The sequence below is a fragment of the Talpa europaea genome (genome assembly GCF_964194135.1).
Source record: "Talpa europaea genome assembly, chromosome: 15".
NCBI lineage: Eukaryota > Metazoa > Chordata > Mammalia > Eulipotyphla > Talpidae > Talpa > Talpa europaea.
The window spans coordinates 65,036,234-65,051,406 of NC_140083.1; positions in this window are offsets into that span (position 1 = coordinate 65,036,234).

Genomic DNA, 15,173 nt, shown 5'->3' on the forward strand with positions numbered 1-15,173 from the left:
GGCAGGTTGAATGCTAAGAGTTTTACATGTATATATTATATGTTTTCATTCCAGGTTTAGATTTGTAAGCAAAATTAGTACAATCTACGTAACTTTTGTAGGTTTCAAAGCCAGGATTAATTTCAGATTGCACTCTCTGCATAGCTCACTGATTCAATTTTTAAATTCATTAACTGATTTATTATAATTAAAATCCTTTTGGAAGTTTGAGCCAACAGTATTGCCCCTTAAAATTTTTTTTTATCATTTTTTGCTCTTTTAGCTTTTCCGTTCTCTCATTTACCAACCTCTTTTATAAAATAAATGTCATTTCAAAATCTTTGCTTTGTCGATATTGCTTAGGACTTCATGAAGTTAATGTCACATAAGCTATATAGTAAATATTCGTCAAAATTTTAATGATTTCTTAGAAGTCTATACTATTTTGAGAAAAATATCATATTTTAAGCTATGGTCCCTTTTAATGATAAATGTTATTCACATTATAAAGGTAATTTAGAGTAGAAAATTAATACATATTTAACACAACTGTAGCACACTAGAGAATGTCAGTCTAATTATTATTACATATAAAAATTCTAAAAGCACATCATTTTCTAAACCTTTTTTTAAGACAGTTATTCTATAGTTTCAAAATGTTTTGTATGATGATAATTTTAAATAGTGTGGATGTTATTATTTGTGAAATTTTGCCACTGATATTTGGTCTTCTTTTCCCCTAACCATTAGAATTGTGTGAAAAATAAAATCTCTTTCTAAAAATTATTTTCATATTATGCAACTCATTTTTTAAGCTCTAAGGAAATTTTAATCTGACTTGTCCATTATTCAACAGCAATATGTTTTTATTACTCTACATGCTCCACCCACCTGACTAGACTAGGGATCTGGTCATCATATGCAGCATTTAATTAGACTTGCTTGCAACTATCAGAGAGCTCCGTCCCTGACACTACTCAGCTGCAAGGACGAATGACCAAGGAGAGCTACCCAGAGGTCAATCTGGACCCAAGAGGACAGCAATGAAAGGTAAGGGCACATAAAGCTCCACTTGCTCAACGGAATAGAAATAACCTTTGTGGAATGACATCTTCAAATACTTCTTAGGACCTTTAAGGGAATGACAAGTACTACGTGTGCAAGATAAAACATTTAATAGACAGGTGTGTAACCGCTCTGGATGTATGATTGTTGTGCCGCTGTGTGGAAGTTGTAAGGGATAAGCTCACATAGTTTTCCCCTGTGAGAGTTTGAGGTTGAAATATGACTATGTCATTCTAATGTGTAATGTGAGTACTGATTTTGTTCCTGCAACGTTGGAGCTGGAGTCTTTGACAGCATCTCATAGAGCATTATGTTTACTGAAACGCAGGATATTCTGGCTGCAAGAATACAATGGGAGATGTGGATTTGGGATCCAACCTTCCATACTTGACTCCTTGTGCAGGCAGATTTCATGTCTGTAAACTGTCATCATTTTTGTCTCCTTTTTTTCTCAGTGTTTCTATGTCTCTCCCTGCAGACTCGCCATTACCCCCAGGGCAGATTACTGCTGAGGTCCTGGGGATTGTCTGCCTGGTCTTGGTGTCCACTGTAGTAAAAACCATATTCCTTATTCCTGGTAAGACAATTTTTGAAAGATTAAAAGCGACAAGGTTTACACTTGATGGTTATTACCAGTGCTGTAAAAAGTTCAAATATTAAGGAGAACATTCACTTTTAATGTATAGTTTTATATAAGTGTTGAATGGTGGTTGTGTCAAAGTGTAAATATGCAGAATGATTAAGGAGAGTATTTTATAGATTTAAATATCATGATAAAATGGCATGCTTTAGGAGACTGAAAGATCTTATTGAAAACAATGAAATAATTTTGAGAGTCGGTAAACACGTACTGTAAGAGATGGTGAAATTTGACTCTAAATTTTTGAGATATTTTCCTCAAAGCTTATTCTTTTATTAATTTTCAGGGAAAGACAACTTTAATATGGATTATTACTATAATTCTACTGATATACAACATTTCTAACTTTGCAATATTAAATTGATTATTAATTACTTAGATCACTGAATTTTTATAAGGATTATTTTATTTTTCTAGCTACTACTAAAGAGCCAGAGAAGAATGATTTCTCCTCAGAGCAGAATGATTGCTCAAACATAACAAAAAGCCAGAAAGGTACGCATGATTTCCAAAATGCTGATATTAGTACAGTTTATGTTATGTATATATGTTAGACTAGGTAATGATGGTAAAATATTTTCTGTTAGAACAAACATTATATTATCAAATAATACATGTTCATGAATAATGGTAATAGGAGGGGTTCATCATATCCAACAACAGTAAAAAAATTCACTTACAAACTCCAACCATGTGGCCAATTGGCTCTTGTCATGCTGCTATTATATGTATAAGCAACTATTAGAAAACGATTTTATTTACTTTTTATCAGGACATAACAATGATTATTATTTGTGAGTTTGGTTCCTATGGGCACCTAAATTATAGCATGAGAAGCTGCCCTTTCTCTGTGAGTGTGTGTTGTATGCACCCACTGTAAGGTGTGTGCCTGTGCTATGCACATGATTGTTCATCTTGGCATGTATATATGTCTTATTTTATTAAACCAAATAATTTAGGTAATAATTCATAATCTGTCTTCAGCATATCCTTGTGGCCCTTGTCCAAAAGGGTGGTTTTTGTACTCCAACAACTGCTATTACTTTAGTGCTGAAAAAAACACCTGGAATGAGAGTGTGACGGCTTGTCAGTGTATGGACTCTCAGCTGCTCTACGTAGAATCTGAGGAAGAAATGGTAAGAATTTCAGTGTCCCAACCACTTTATTGAAGACTTATTCAGGTCAATTTTATAGTTATAGAATTCATGCAAACTTCTGTACACATTTGTATTTTATTTTAAAATTTGTATAACATTCCATTGTCTGAGTTTGAGGATTTTACTCAAATCTTTGACCCGTTAATGCACACTTAAAAAAAAAAAAAAAAGCAGTTCTTGGCTTTCCTAGAGAATCGTATTTTCAATATATATGTACATTAAATATATATGTGTGTATATATATTAAATAAAGATGTTGTTTAATACACATCAAGTAAGGTGAACATACTGTGATCTGACAGATTAATCACCAAGTGAATGATAATTGTATCTGTAAAACAGATCCTAAGTAGGAGTCCCAGACCCCAGTGCACCCCAGATACCCTGTCTGCTCTCTCTTCTCTCCTGCTGTCTGGTTATTTAGCCACTGACTTGAAATTTGATTTCATAGCTACCTTTCTCCTTTGTGAACTGAAATGCAATCATAAGGTATATGCTTTTGTTCCTGTCAAATCACTCCCCTATATTTCCTCAGTAATTCATCTATAATAATTCATTTTTCTGCTGTTTGCTAATTTTCACTGCAGAATTTTATGATATAACATTTCAAAATCCATTCTGTTTAATGTGTCAGGTGAAATATGTGAGTGTCATCTTAGAGATAAACTTCCTGTGTTCAGTATTTTTTTCTCTTTCTTTTAAAGATTTATTTATGTATACAAGAACTGGGGTACAGGCCAGAGGTGTGAGGGGTGAGAGGATTCATCAGAGACAGAGTGGGGAGCAGAACAGGCAGGCTGACTGAAATACACTGCTGAGGGGAGCAGTGGGCAAGGCAAGAGAGGTCTGCTGCACCATGTGGGCAGCTACCTGGCAGATCAGGGATCAAACTCCTGACATAGAGCTATGGACAGCCCCACAGTGCTGTACTTAATTCCTTGAGGTGCCAGGTAGTCCCTGGTTCAGTATTTTCAGTAATAGGTTCCCCATAGTTTTCCTATCTCCACCCTCCCAACCCTACTCATGCCCCTTGGTTGTGGGAGGTGAAGCCTGTCCTGGCTGCTGACTGTTGTCACTACCTGAGGCATTGCCCTTGTAGGCTGCCCTCCCACTGCTGCACAGAACCCCTCACCTCAGGGAGAAATGGCTTCCCCAGCCTCCTCCTGTTGTAAGTTGGTGCTGACAAGCCGCAGGCCTAGGTCAGATTTTCCTGTTCACATGACAAATGTTTAGGCGCTCATGTTATGTAATGATGTGTGCTGGTGAGAATTTGTGGCACTATGCACAATAGTTTTCAGCATACTGTGTGTATGTGCTGTGAGATTGGAATCTGTCTATTCATTCTGAAAATGTAGAACCTTATGAATGAACATGTTACTTGTGTGTGTGTTTTTTTTTAATAAAGCCTTTCATCGTTCCTATGTAATTGAAAATTCTTTATGTTTGAACAGAAATTTATGAAATCCATATCAGTTTTATCATGGATTGGAGTCTACCGTAACGACAGCAGTCAGCCATGGACACTGGTAAATGGATCAGCTATCCAACTAGAGTAAGTTTTATTTAAATAATGTTAAAAGTAGCATTAAAACGTTATTGTTTCTTAGTTTGCTGCACCATTTAGAACTTAAGAGAAGCAAGGTATGAAAAAGAATATAGGAAAAATGATATTAATGCATTTGATTTAAATTATAGACATGAGGAGGGTATTGAATGCTAGTGGAATCTCAATAAATATTGAAGAAAGGACAGCTCTGTTTGTCTAACTCCCAACCTTACATATATTCTTGAAAATTGTCTTCATCCATTTTAAAAATATGCTTGTATTGCAATTGAAAGAAATGCTATTGTTTCTTGGTTTGCCCCAACATTATATAACAACAGAATATGCCTTTTTCTTTATTACAGGATAAGAAAACCAATACCTGCTGACCATCACTGTCTTATGCTAGAATCTAAATATTATGCAGAGAAATGTGAAGATAAAAATATGTATTATTGCAAGAATAAGATTTAAATTAAAAAAACTAACTTTGGATTTATTTATGTAAATTTCTATTTCGAGAAATAAATCTTATTATTGATTTTGTTTTTTGTTCTAATGACTTTTTTTTTCAAAATAATTATTGAAATACACTATGTTCAGCAAAATGTACAGATAGCATTACTTTTGTGTCTGACATGTTTTGTGGTGTTCAACCTTCAAAAAGATCATTTGTTGTGTGAGTCCAGTTGCCATAAGTAATGGCAAACTCATAGGTCCAGCAAGTGGATTGGGTATCCCAGGTGGGATGAGGAACTGGCCACTGATTAGTTCTCTGTTTCTTTTTGAAGCAGAAATTTTTCAGTGCTAAGAGTAGTGAAGTTTGCAAACTATGAATATGCTAAATTGCCGGGGACCAGCCTTGGCAAAATGTCTTGTCAGGGGTTCCTGAAAGGATGAGGCATTGGTGAAAACAAAAGGGCTGAGGGGAAGGGGATGAGGTAGAATGAGGAGACACTGACACTTGGTGAGTTGCTAGTATCTTCTGCTGAGAGACTCAGCAGGTCTTTATTTATTCATTATTAGTAATCAAAAAAATACATTATCATGTGTAAAGCAGAAACAATTAGTGTATTATGTTCCCATAGACTACTGTCTCTTACAGGTCCCAGCTAGACGGTAGCCTTTAAGGTTAATAGATAAAAAACCAGACCTAACACTAAAACTTATTATTTCAGCTAGACAGTTACCTAAGACAGTGGATAGCTGCCAGTGCATCCCTATCAGCTAAAGCCTAAGCATCAAAAGACTATTCTATTCACATGGCCTTCAGCCAGAGACCAGCTGCTGCTCAGCTATCAGAACTTTTTCTACCTAGAAACTCCTTAACTCAAATAGCTTCATTTAAAAACCTTCCCAAGAAACTTCAAGGGAAGGCAAAAGAAGGACCTACTATAATTATTGTATTGTAATGCTTGTCAGGCATGTTCAATAAATTGTCTCCCATTGTCAAGTGGGCCAAATTGTTTAATAATTAATTTCTAACAGATAATTTTCCGTGCCGTTTATTTGCAGTATATTGATGCATATAATATAGTGCCTAATGTACCTTTTTTGGGAAATTTTTCTCTTTTTATGACCAAGAACAAAAAGTGAAGGAATGTTAGATCTTCAGCCCCATGGTGTGAGGCACAAGGAATCTTCTGTCCCACGGTGTGAAGCTCTTTAGCTTCGCTGCTTACCAGTGTCTTATCTAGCTGGGGCAACAAGGCCGCCTGCAGCACTAAATGTCTTTGATTTATTCACTTTAAATGGCTGAACTTTGTTTTATATATTATATCTCAATAAAGTTGTTTTTAAAAAATTCTGTGATGACATTTGAGAGTATTTAATCTTTAAAATAATTTGGAGTTTAGTCCTCTTTGCCATATTTATTTTTTAATCTACATCAACCTTAATCTTTCCTTAAATTGGATTTTTTTTCTCCTTTTGCTTTGTATTTTTACAGAAGACATAGGGAAATGATGTTATGCCTCAGTAATGACACTTTATTTAAAAATGCCTGAAATATCTGTTAACGATTTTTGGTGATGTAAAAAGCAACAAAATTAAAGTTGGCTCATTGATTTATATGCAATCTTTTTGCTGACTTTACATATTAATTCTATAAATCTAAAATGAATCTAGTATTTGAATATACAAATTATGAATGTTGATGTAAATATTTATTGTAAATAATCACACTTTGTTTCTCTCCAAGTACAGTTACTTTTTTTTTTTTTTTAAGATTAGTTTATTTATGCATACAAGAACTTGGATTCAGGCCAGTGGTGCAGTGGGTGAGAGGAATCACCAAAGACAGAGCAGGGAGCAGAACAGGCAGACTGACTGAAATACACTGCTGAGGGGAGCAGCAGGCAAGACAGGAGATGTCTGCTCGGCCATGTGGGTAACTCCATGGCTGGCTGGAGATGGAACTGGTTCTGCAGAGGCTGAGGATAGGTTCATAATGCTGTGCTTAACTCCTTTTGCCACCAAGGAGGCCCACAATTACTTTTTTTAACTGGTTTATTGCAGACCAGAGTTTTATATCCAATATTGAATAGTAGTTACTGTGATTGATCTCCCTGTATTCCCATTTTAGTGACAAAGATATCAGTATCCATTCTTAGACATGAAGTTTATTGCAACTTTTTCATCATCATTCTCCAATTAATGTCATGCCATCACATTCTCATTTTTGTAATGATTTTATAAGTTTGATGTCATGTTTTTATTTGTTTTGCATCAAATGGAATGAGGAAAGATTTCATTGTTAAATATTTATGAAGTAATTATCTTTATTTCTTTCAAATACAAGTGCATCTTGCATTTTTGAAATAAAACTATATTAATCATTCTGTGAGTTTGTCATCCATGTACATATTTGTAGTGGCAGGATGAGCACAGGGCAGGGTCTGTATGATTCATGCAGACACAGGAGGGTAAAGGAGGAGTCCTGGAGTCCTCAGTGGTTTTCTCAGGTTTTTATTGAGCTTTTACATGATGTGTAGCAACCAGGTACACGGCAGGCAGGGGTGCTGGGGGGCCAGGAGGCCATCAGCCTCCTAGGCCCCCGGCAAGTCTACTCTGGGCTTTCTCTGGCTTTCTTTCTCCCCTTCTCTCTCCTGCCTCTCTACCTTGTTTCTCTCCTGCTTCTGCTTCTCTTGGAGAATATCTCAATACTGCTGCTATGGCCCATAGAAGTAAACAACACAACTTATAACAATGTCACAAATGCAGGTGCCCATCAGGCATGCAATCCTAACGGTGGGAGGGCAGAAAAGCCTGAAAACCATTTACTCTACAGTATTTTATTTAGAGCAGCAAATTTTTCTTTCTTAGTCACAAAAAAGATTAGACTATGTTTTAATTCATAGTTATATATTTACAAGTCTTGTATCAAGGCTATTGTAAAAAAGATTACTTTTTTTTTTTTTTAAGGATTTATTTATTTATTTATACAGACACTGGGTACAATCAGAAGCGTGTTAGGGTCAGAGAATTCACCAGAGCCAGAGCGGGGAACAGAACAGGCAGACCGATGAGGGGAGCAGCGGGTGCAGCAGGAGAGGCCTGAGCGCCACGTGGGACCCACGCTGGTGGCCGGACACCAGCGCTGCAGAGGCAGCGGGCAGCTCACAGCTCAGTGCTCAACTGCTGTGCCCGCGGGGAGGCCCGATTCCTGTTTTTCTACTAGCTGGAAGCCTTTGTGTAAGAGCACTGTGGTTTTGAAGTGTTATTTCACTGCTGATATCATCAGAGGATATAAACATGTTTCAGGGAAGTTTCATGTAATACTCAGTAGCTCTAACACATGTGAAGTTTCTTCAGGTAGAACTATTTGCTATGCAACTTTTTGGTAATTATATTTTCTACAAATTTTCTATTTCACATAGACATAAAATGTATTCATAAACAGTCTTTTTGTCCAGTGTACCTACTAAAAACCATAGTGGGGGGCCTCCCTGGTGTCACAGGGGTTAGTCTCAGTGCTCTCAAGCTACCGCCAGCCACTATGCCATGAGTGCAATCCGAGGCCAGGGAGCTACCCACTTGGCACAGTAGACCTATCCTGTCTAGCCTACTCCTCTCAGCAGCTTATTTCAGTAGATCTTCCTGTTTTGCTCCTCACTCTGTCTCTGGTGAATCCTCTCACCTTCTGTACCTCTAACCAACAGCCCATCTTTTTTTTTTTTTAAGATTTATTAATTTTTGCATACAAGACCTGGGGTACAGGCCAGAGGCTTTGGGGGTGAGAGGATTCACCAGAGACAGAGTGGGGCAGAGAACAGGCAGACTGACAGAGTACATGGCTGAGGGGAGTAATGGGCAAGACAGGAGAGGTCTGCTGCACCATGTGGGTTCCTCCCTGGCCGGCCGGGGGATTGAACTCATGCCGCAGAAGGTGCAGACAGCCTTATAGGTTTTGTCTTAACCCCATGCAGCAGTAGGGGGGCCCGACAGCCCTTTATTTGTATGTTTAAATAAATAAAATAAACCTTTTAAGATAAAAACTGTAACGGTTTTCTCATGTGTAATCTAGGTACTAAAGTCTTAGTTTCTCAATTGTTTTCTTCAATAGTGTAATTGCAGTTATTAAGTTTTTACAATGAGAACCCATTTGCTTTGTTCATGCTTTTTAACAATTTTGTTATTTGTGCTATTTATTTTTTTCTTCTATTGTTTTAGACAAATTTTACTTATTTTTGGCTTTGCCATTTTCAGTTTCTTTGATGCATGCTCAGATTTCTGCCCTTTCATTTTTGAGCAATATATGCATTTAAGCTGTTTAAATTCAAAATTTGGTACATTACTTTCATATTTCCCGTCTATTAGTATGATGTGAACATACATTTTGATGATCTCTGACTCAGAAAATAAATAGATATATCACTGTATTCAAAATCATGTAGGGATTTCATTTTTATGTTTACTAACTTGTATTTTAGGTGAACTTATTTAGAGAATTTTCTTTGAAACTAGAATGTTTTACATTTCTTTTAATAATGCCTAGTGTGACTTTGTGCTCTAAAAGCCTACTTTTCCTGTCCTCCAATTTTTTGGCTAAGTGATATTTTGAAAAAATCAACTCTTTTTTTTTAAAGATTTATTTATTTATTTATACAAGCATGGGGTACAGTCAGAAGCGCGGGAGGGTGAGAGAATTCACCAGAGCCAGAGCAGGGACCAGAGCAGGCAGAAGGACCAAAGTACACTGCTGAGGGGAGCAGCGGGCGGCAGGAGAGGTCTGCGCGCCATGTGGGACCCTCCTCCAGTGGCCGGGGAGCAACCGGGGATCGAACCGGCGATGCAGAGGCTTCAGGCAGCTTCACAACCCAGCGCTCAACCGCTGCACCACCAGGGAGGCCCCTCAACTCTTTTTCCCCTCAACAGTTAGTGTGGGCTATTGTCACATTTACAACAAATATTTCTATGTAAGTGCAGACATTTTGTAAATAATCACTCTTGTTTATGTTATGATTAGAGGATGAATAACTGAAAAGCGTAATGAAAAATTATTTAATATTTCAGTCATGGAATGGTGATCTAATTCAATCGTATTGAAAGCTTTATCATGCCTAGAGGCACTTTTTATCAATGGAAGTCTAAACAACTGTTTACCAATTAAAAAACTGACTGCAGAGAAATAGAAAAGAAAAGCTTAGAAACTGGTGATCAAGGGACTATTTTTGGAATAAAGTTGAAAATGTAATTCTTCAGAAAATTAGTGACATCTTATTTAATACATATTACTTAGGGGTTAATGGTTTTAGAATGTTTCCATCAAAATAGAATTGACATATGAGATTATAAAAAAAATTATGTAATGCCAAGACTCAGCAATCTTGTCTAGCAGTGAAAACATCTACCAGATACTTAACTAAGGTTTTCTGTGTGTTTGTGGTTGAGATGGAAGCAATTTAACAGCCAAGTATGGTTAAATCCTTTGTCCCCGATACCTTTTAGAATAAGAACACAATTTCTTAGAGGCGTTTGTCAATGGACAAACTCAGTGACACACTACAAGTTCAGTCTCCTCTGCTCTGGAGGTGTGTGAGAAACTGTCTTCACAATAGGTAGGATTTCCTATTCAAGTTTTCAGTGACACTTTGACAAGAAATCTACTTTTTTCCAGTGTTGTTTCACTCTACACCTTCACAGGAGAGTCTGTAAACCGTTAACATTTGACTTCATTTTTTTTTTCAGTGTTTCCATTTCTCTCCCCGCAGACTCGCCATTACTTCCAGGGCAGATTGCTGCTGAGGTCCTGGGGATCCTCTGACTGGTCTTGGTGTCCACTGTAGTAAAAACCATAGTTCTTATTCCTGATAAGAAAATTGTGAAAGATGGCAAGTGACAAAGTTTGCGCTTGGTGGTTACCAGTGCCATAAAAAGTTCAGACATTAAGGGGAACATTCATTTTTAATGTATGGTTTTAATTAAGTGTTGAATTGTTCTGAATTTTTCAAAGTATAAGAATGCAGAATGATTATAGGGAGTATTTTATAGTTCATATATCATGATTCAATAACATGCTTTAGAAGACTGAGAGACCCAAATGAGAACTATGAATTTATTTTTGAAAATTGGTAACCACATATTGCAGGAAATGGTGATATTTGACTATAACTTTTTGTGATATTTTCCCCCAAGTTTTATTCTGTTATTAATTTTTTCAGAAACTCAGCTTTATTATAGATTATTGCTATAATCCTACCAACATACAAAATTTCTAGCTTAGAAATATTATACTGATTAGTGTTTACATCGAACAATATTAAATTTTGTAAGGATTATTTTATTTTTTCTAGCTCCTCCTGAGGTCCAGAGAAGAATGATTTCTCCACAGTAACAAACAGTGTGAAAGATACACAATGATTTCCAAAATTCTGATTTTAGTACATTTTATATTATGTATATATGTTAGACTAGGTAATAATGTTAACAAATTTACTGTTAGGACATACCTTATAAAATCAAATAATAAATGTTCATGAGAAACAATAATAGGAGGGGTTCATCATATCCAACAACAGGAAGAAAATTCACTTAGAACTTCTACACCCATGTGGCCAATTGGCTCATGTCCTGCTGCTATTACATGTATAAGCAATTTTACTATTAAAAAATGACTTTATTTACTATTTTTCCAGACATATACAGTGCATATTATTTGTGAGTTTGGTTCATATGGGCACCTAAATTACAACATGAGAAACTGTATTTTCTCTGTGAGTGTGTGTTGTATGCACCAACTGTGAGGTGTGAGGCACATGTTAGGTATGTGATTGTTCATATCTTGGCATGTATATGATATCTTGTTTTATTAACACAAATAGTTTTAGGTAATAATTCATAATCTCTTTTCAACATGTCACTATGTCACTGTGGCCCTTGTCCGAAGGAGTGGATTATCTATGCCAACAACTGCTATTACAGAAGCAATGAGAAATGTAGAATATCCAAATAAGGGATCAGGAGAAAAAAGTTATTATAATAGAGTGAAAATCAAAATCAACAAGCACCTGTTAACCAGAGACATTCTGCTGGGGCAGAGAAGGGAGTAAGATCAAAATGGGTGGGAAGAGCACAAGGGACTATGGTGAGGTTCACCGGTGAATTGGTGGTGGGAATTTCAGGGGGACAAGAGGAGTTGGGTACTCTTGGTGGGCATGGTGTGATGTCGTGTAAAGGGAGGTTCCATCAGATCACATGTTTCTCAACTCATCTATGTAATGATAAGGAATGATGTTAGGAGGATGTACAAAATGGGTAGATTTAGAAAAGAGTCACAGAGAAATCAGTGATAAAAGGTCAAAAATGTAGCTTTCTTTGTGTTTAACTTTCTACTCCTGTTCCTAAGGTGTGGGATATAATGGGTTCTTATTCTGGACTTGAGAATTAACGGTATTTGTTTCAGTACTTCTTTCAGAGGAAGACGGTGTCTTTCTAAAATTTCTATATCAGTCAATATGTTTTCAAAATCACTGTAGAAGAGCGTGTGTGACTCTAAGGCAGTCAGCTCCAAAGAGAACACAGGATGGACACATTTGTGCATGTCCAATCTTCTGTTCTAAAGTACTAACCTGAAAGTTGTATTTATTATTTATTAATGAGTGTAAACTTGTGGATAAGACATTGAAAAACATGAAATAAGACATTCACATTTTATTAGACCTCTCCCTTACAGACCGCCATTGTTTTGTGTGTGTATGTATGTATGTGTGTGTGTGACTTCTAACACTACATGGAAAAAATTAGCTTTTGCTCCCCATACTATGAATTGGCTATCACACACTAATAATGACCTCAATATCTGAGGTTTGTATTTTCCTTTTCTTCTTCACCTTTTGTTCTAAACTATATGTGTCGGGCCTCCCTGGTGGTGCAGCAATTGAGGGCTGGGTTGCGAAACTGCCCATAGCCTCTGCAGCACCAGTTCAATGCCCGGCCACTGGCGAGTGTCCCACATGGCGCGCAGACCTCTCCTGCTGCCCTCTGCTCCCCTCAGCAGTGTACTTCGGTTCTTCTGCCTGCTCTGCTCCCCACTCTGGCTCTGGTGAATTCTCTCACCCTCATGAGCTTCTGACTGTATCCAGTGCTTGTATAAATAAATTTAAATAATAATAGTAATTATTTAAAAAAATAAACTATATGTGTCAATATTATCCAAGATTTTTTTGTAAGTTTTCCCATAAACGGTTCTCATGAACTCACTACAATAAAAAATGCATAAATACATACAAATGATAAAATGCTAGCAATAAAAAAGCACTTGATGTTTGAATAAGCATGTGGAGGCCATGGGGTTCCAAGGTAAAGAGTTAAAGATCTCTTTCTAATAAAATAAAAAAATAAAACACATTTTTACAATTTTTTTAAGATATGTTTTTTTTTATACAAGAACTGGGGTCCAGGGTCTCCTTGGTGGCTCAGGCGGTTGAGCGCCACACTGTGAAGCTGTCCACAGCCTCTGCAGCACGGTTCATTCTGGCCAGCCAGTGAGAATCCCACATGGCACAGCAAACCTCTCCTGCCTCGCCTGCTGCTCCCCTCAGCAGTGTTTTCAGTCCGTCTGCCAGTTCTGTTCCCCGCTCTGTCTCTGGTGAATCCTCTCACCCTCCCCGCGCATCTGGTCTGTACCCCAGCTCTTGTATAAATAAAATAAAATCTTTAAAAAAAAAGAACTGGGGTCCAGTCAGAGGCACAGGAAGGTGAGAGAATTCACCAGAGACAGAGCGGGGAGCAGAACAGGCACACGGACCGAAGACACTGCTGAGGGGAGCAGCGGGAGAGACGGGGAGGTCTGCCCCGCCATGTGGGTATCTCCCTGGCCGGCCGGGTATTGAACCCATGCTGCAGAGGTTGTGGACAGCTTTAGAGTGCTGTGCTCAACCCACTGTGCCACTGGGGAGGCCCCATTTTTATATTCTTATCATTAATTTTATTTCATAACTCAGTCATTTGTTTTTATAAGTATTGTTGCATCTTCTTTTAGCTTTTCTGAGGGATTTTTTATATCCTTTGACAGCCTTAAGTATTCTTCTTTCAGTTTCTTTCTCCCTCCCTCATTTCCCCCTCCTTCCTTCCTTCCTTCCTTCCTTCCTTCCTTCCTTCCTTCCTTCCTGAAGAACTGGGGTGCAGGCCACAGGTGTGGATGGTCAGGGTGAGAAGATTCACCCAAGACGGAGTGGGGAACAGTGGATTAACTGACATACACAAGGGGAGCAGCAGGTGAGACAGGAGAGGTCTGCTGCGCCATGTGGGTTACTTCCCTGGCAGGGATTGAACTCAGGTTGTAGTGGTGATAGTGCTGAAACTTAACCACCAAGGAGGTCGCTCTTTGAATTTCTTTATCATAGCATATTTCATTCTGTATCTGATTGGCAGGTATAGTCTTCCATGTCTTTGTAGTTTTATTCTGGAGAGTTGTTCTTTTTTTTTTTTTTTAAGATGGATTTATTTATGCATACGAGAGCTGGGGTACAGACCAGAGGCATGAGGCATGAGAGGATTCACCAGAGACAGAGTGGAGAGCAAAACAGGCAAATCTACTGAAATACCCTACTGCGGGGAGCGGCAGGAAGACAGGAGAGGTCTGCTGTGTCATCTGGGTCAGCTCCCTGGCTGGGGATGGAACTCAGGCCACATCTGTGATAGTGCTGAGATTTATCCTGAAAAGAGTATTGTTTGCTTGTTATTGAATTCCAGTTCATCCATATTTCTTAGGTTGCTGGATATTCTCACAACTACAAATAGTCACAAATTATATATGCATACATATGTTTGTATGTATATATATACATATGCATACCCTTGTATGACTGTTTCTATATATATCATAAAGAATAAATTATAGCTACTCTTATTATTTTGAATAATTTCTGAGAATTTATATTGTTTAACCATAGATTTCATCGTCACCAGCACTTGTTGTTTCTGGTCATTTTGATATAGAGCTCTCACAGGTATGAGGTGGTATCTCCTTGTGGTCTTGATTTGCATTTCTGTGATAATGATCATTTTGTCATATGCTTTCAACCTGTGTTTTGAAAGTCTATTTTTTTTTTGCTCTCCACAATTTTTGGTTCAGTGAGATTTTTGAAAGTTACCTTTGTAATTCCCTTACATAAGAAAGTACACTTAGGTTTTTATCATTTACAAAAAATATTCCTACTAAAACACAATTATTTTTATTTTTTTAAAGATTTATTTTTTTATACAAGCACTGGGTACAGTCAGAAGCGCGAGAGGGTGAGAGAATTCACCAGAGCCAGAGGGGAGAGCAGAACAGGCAGAGTGAGGA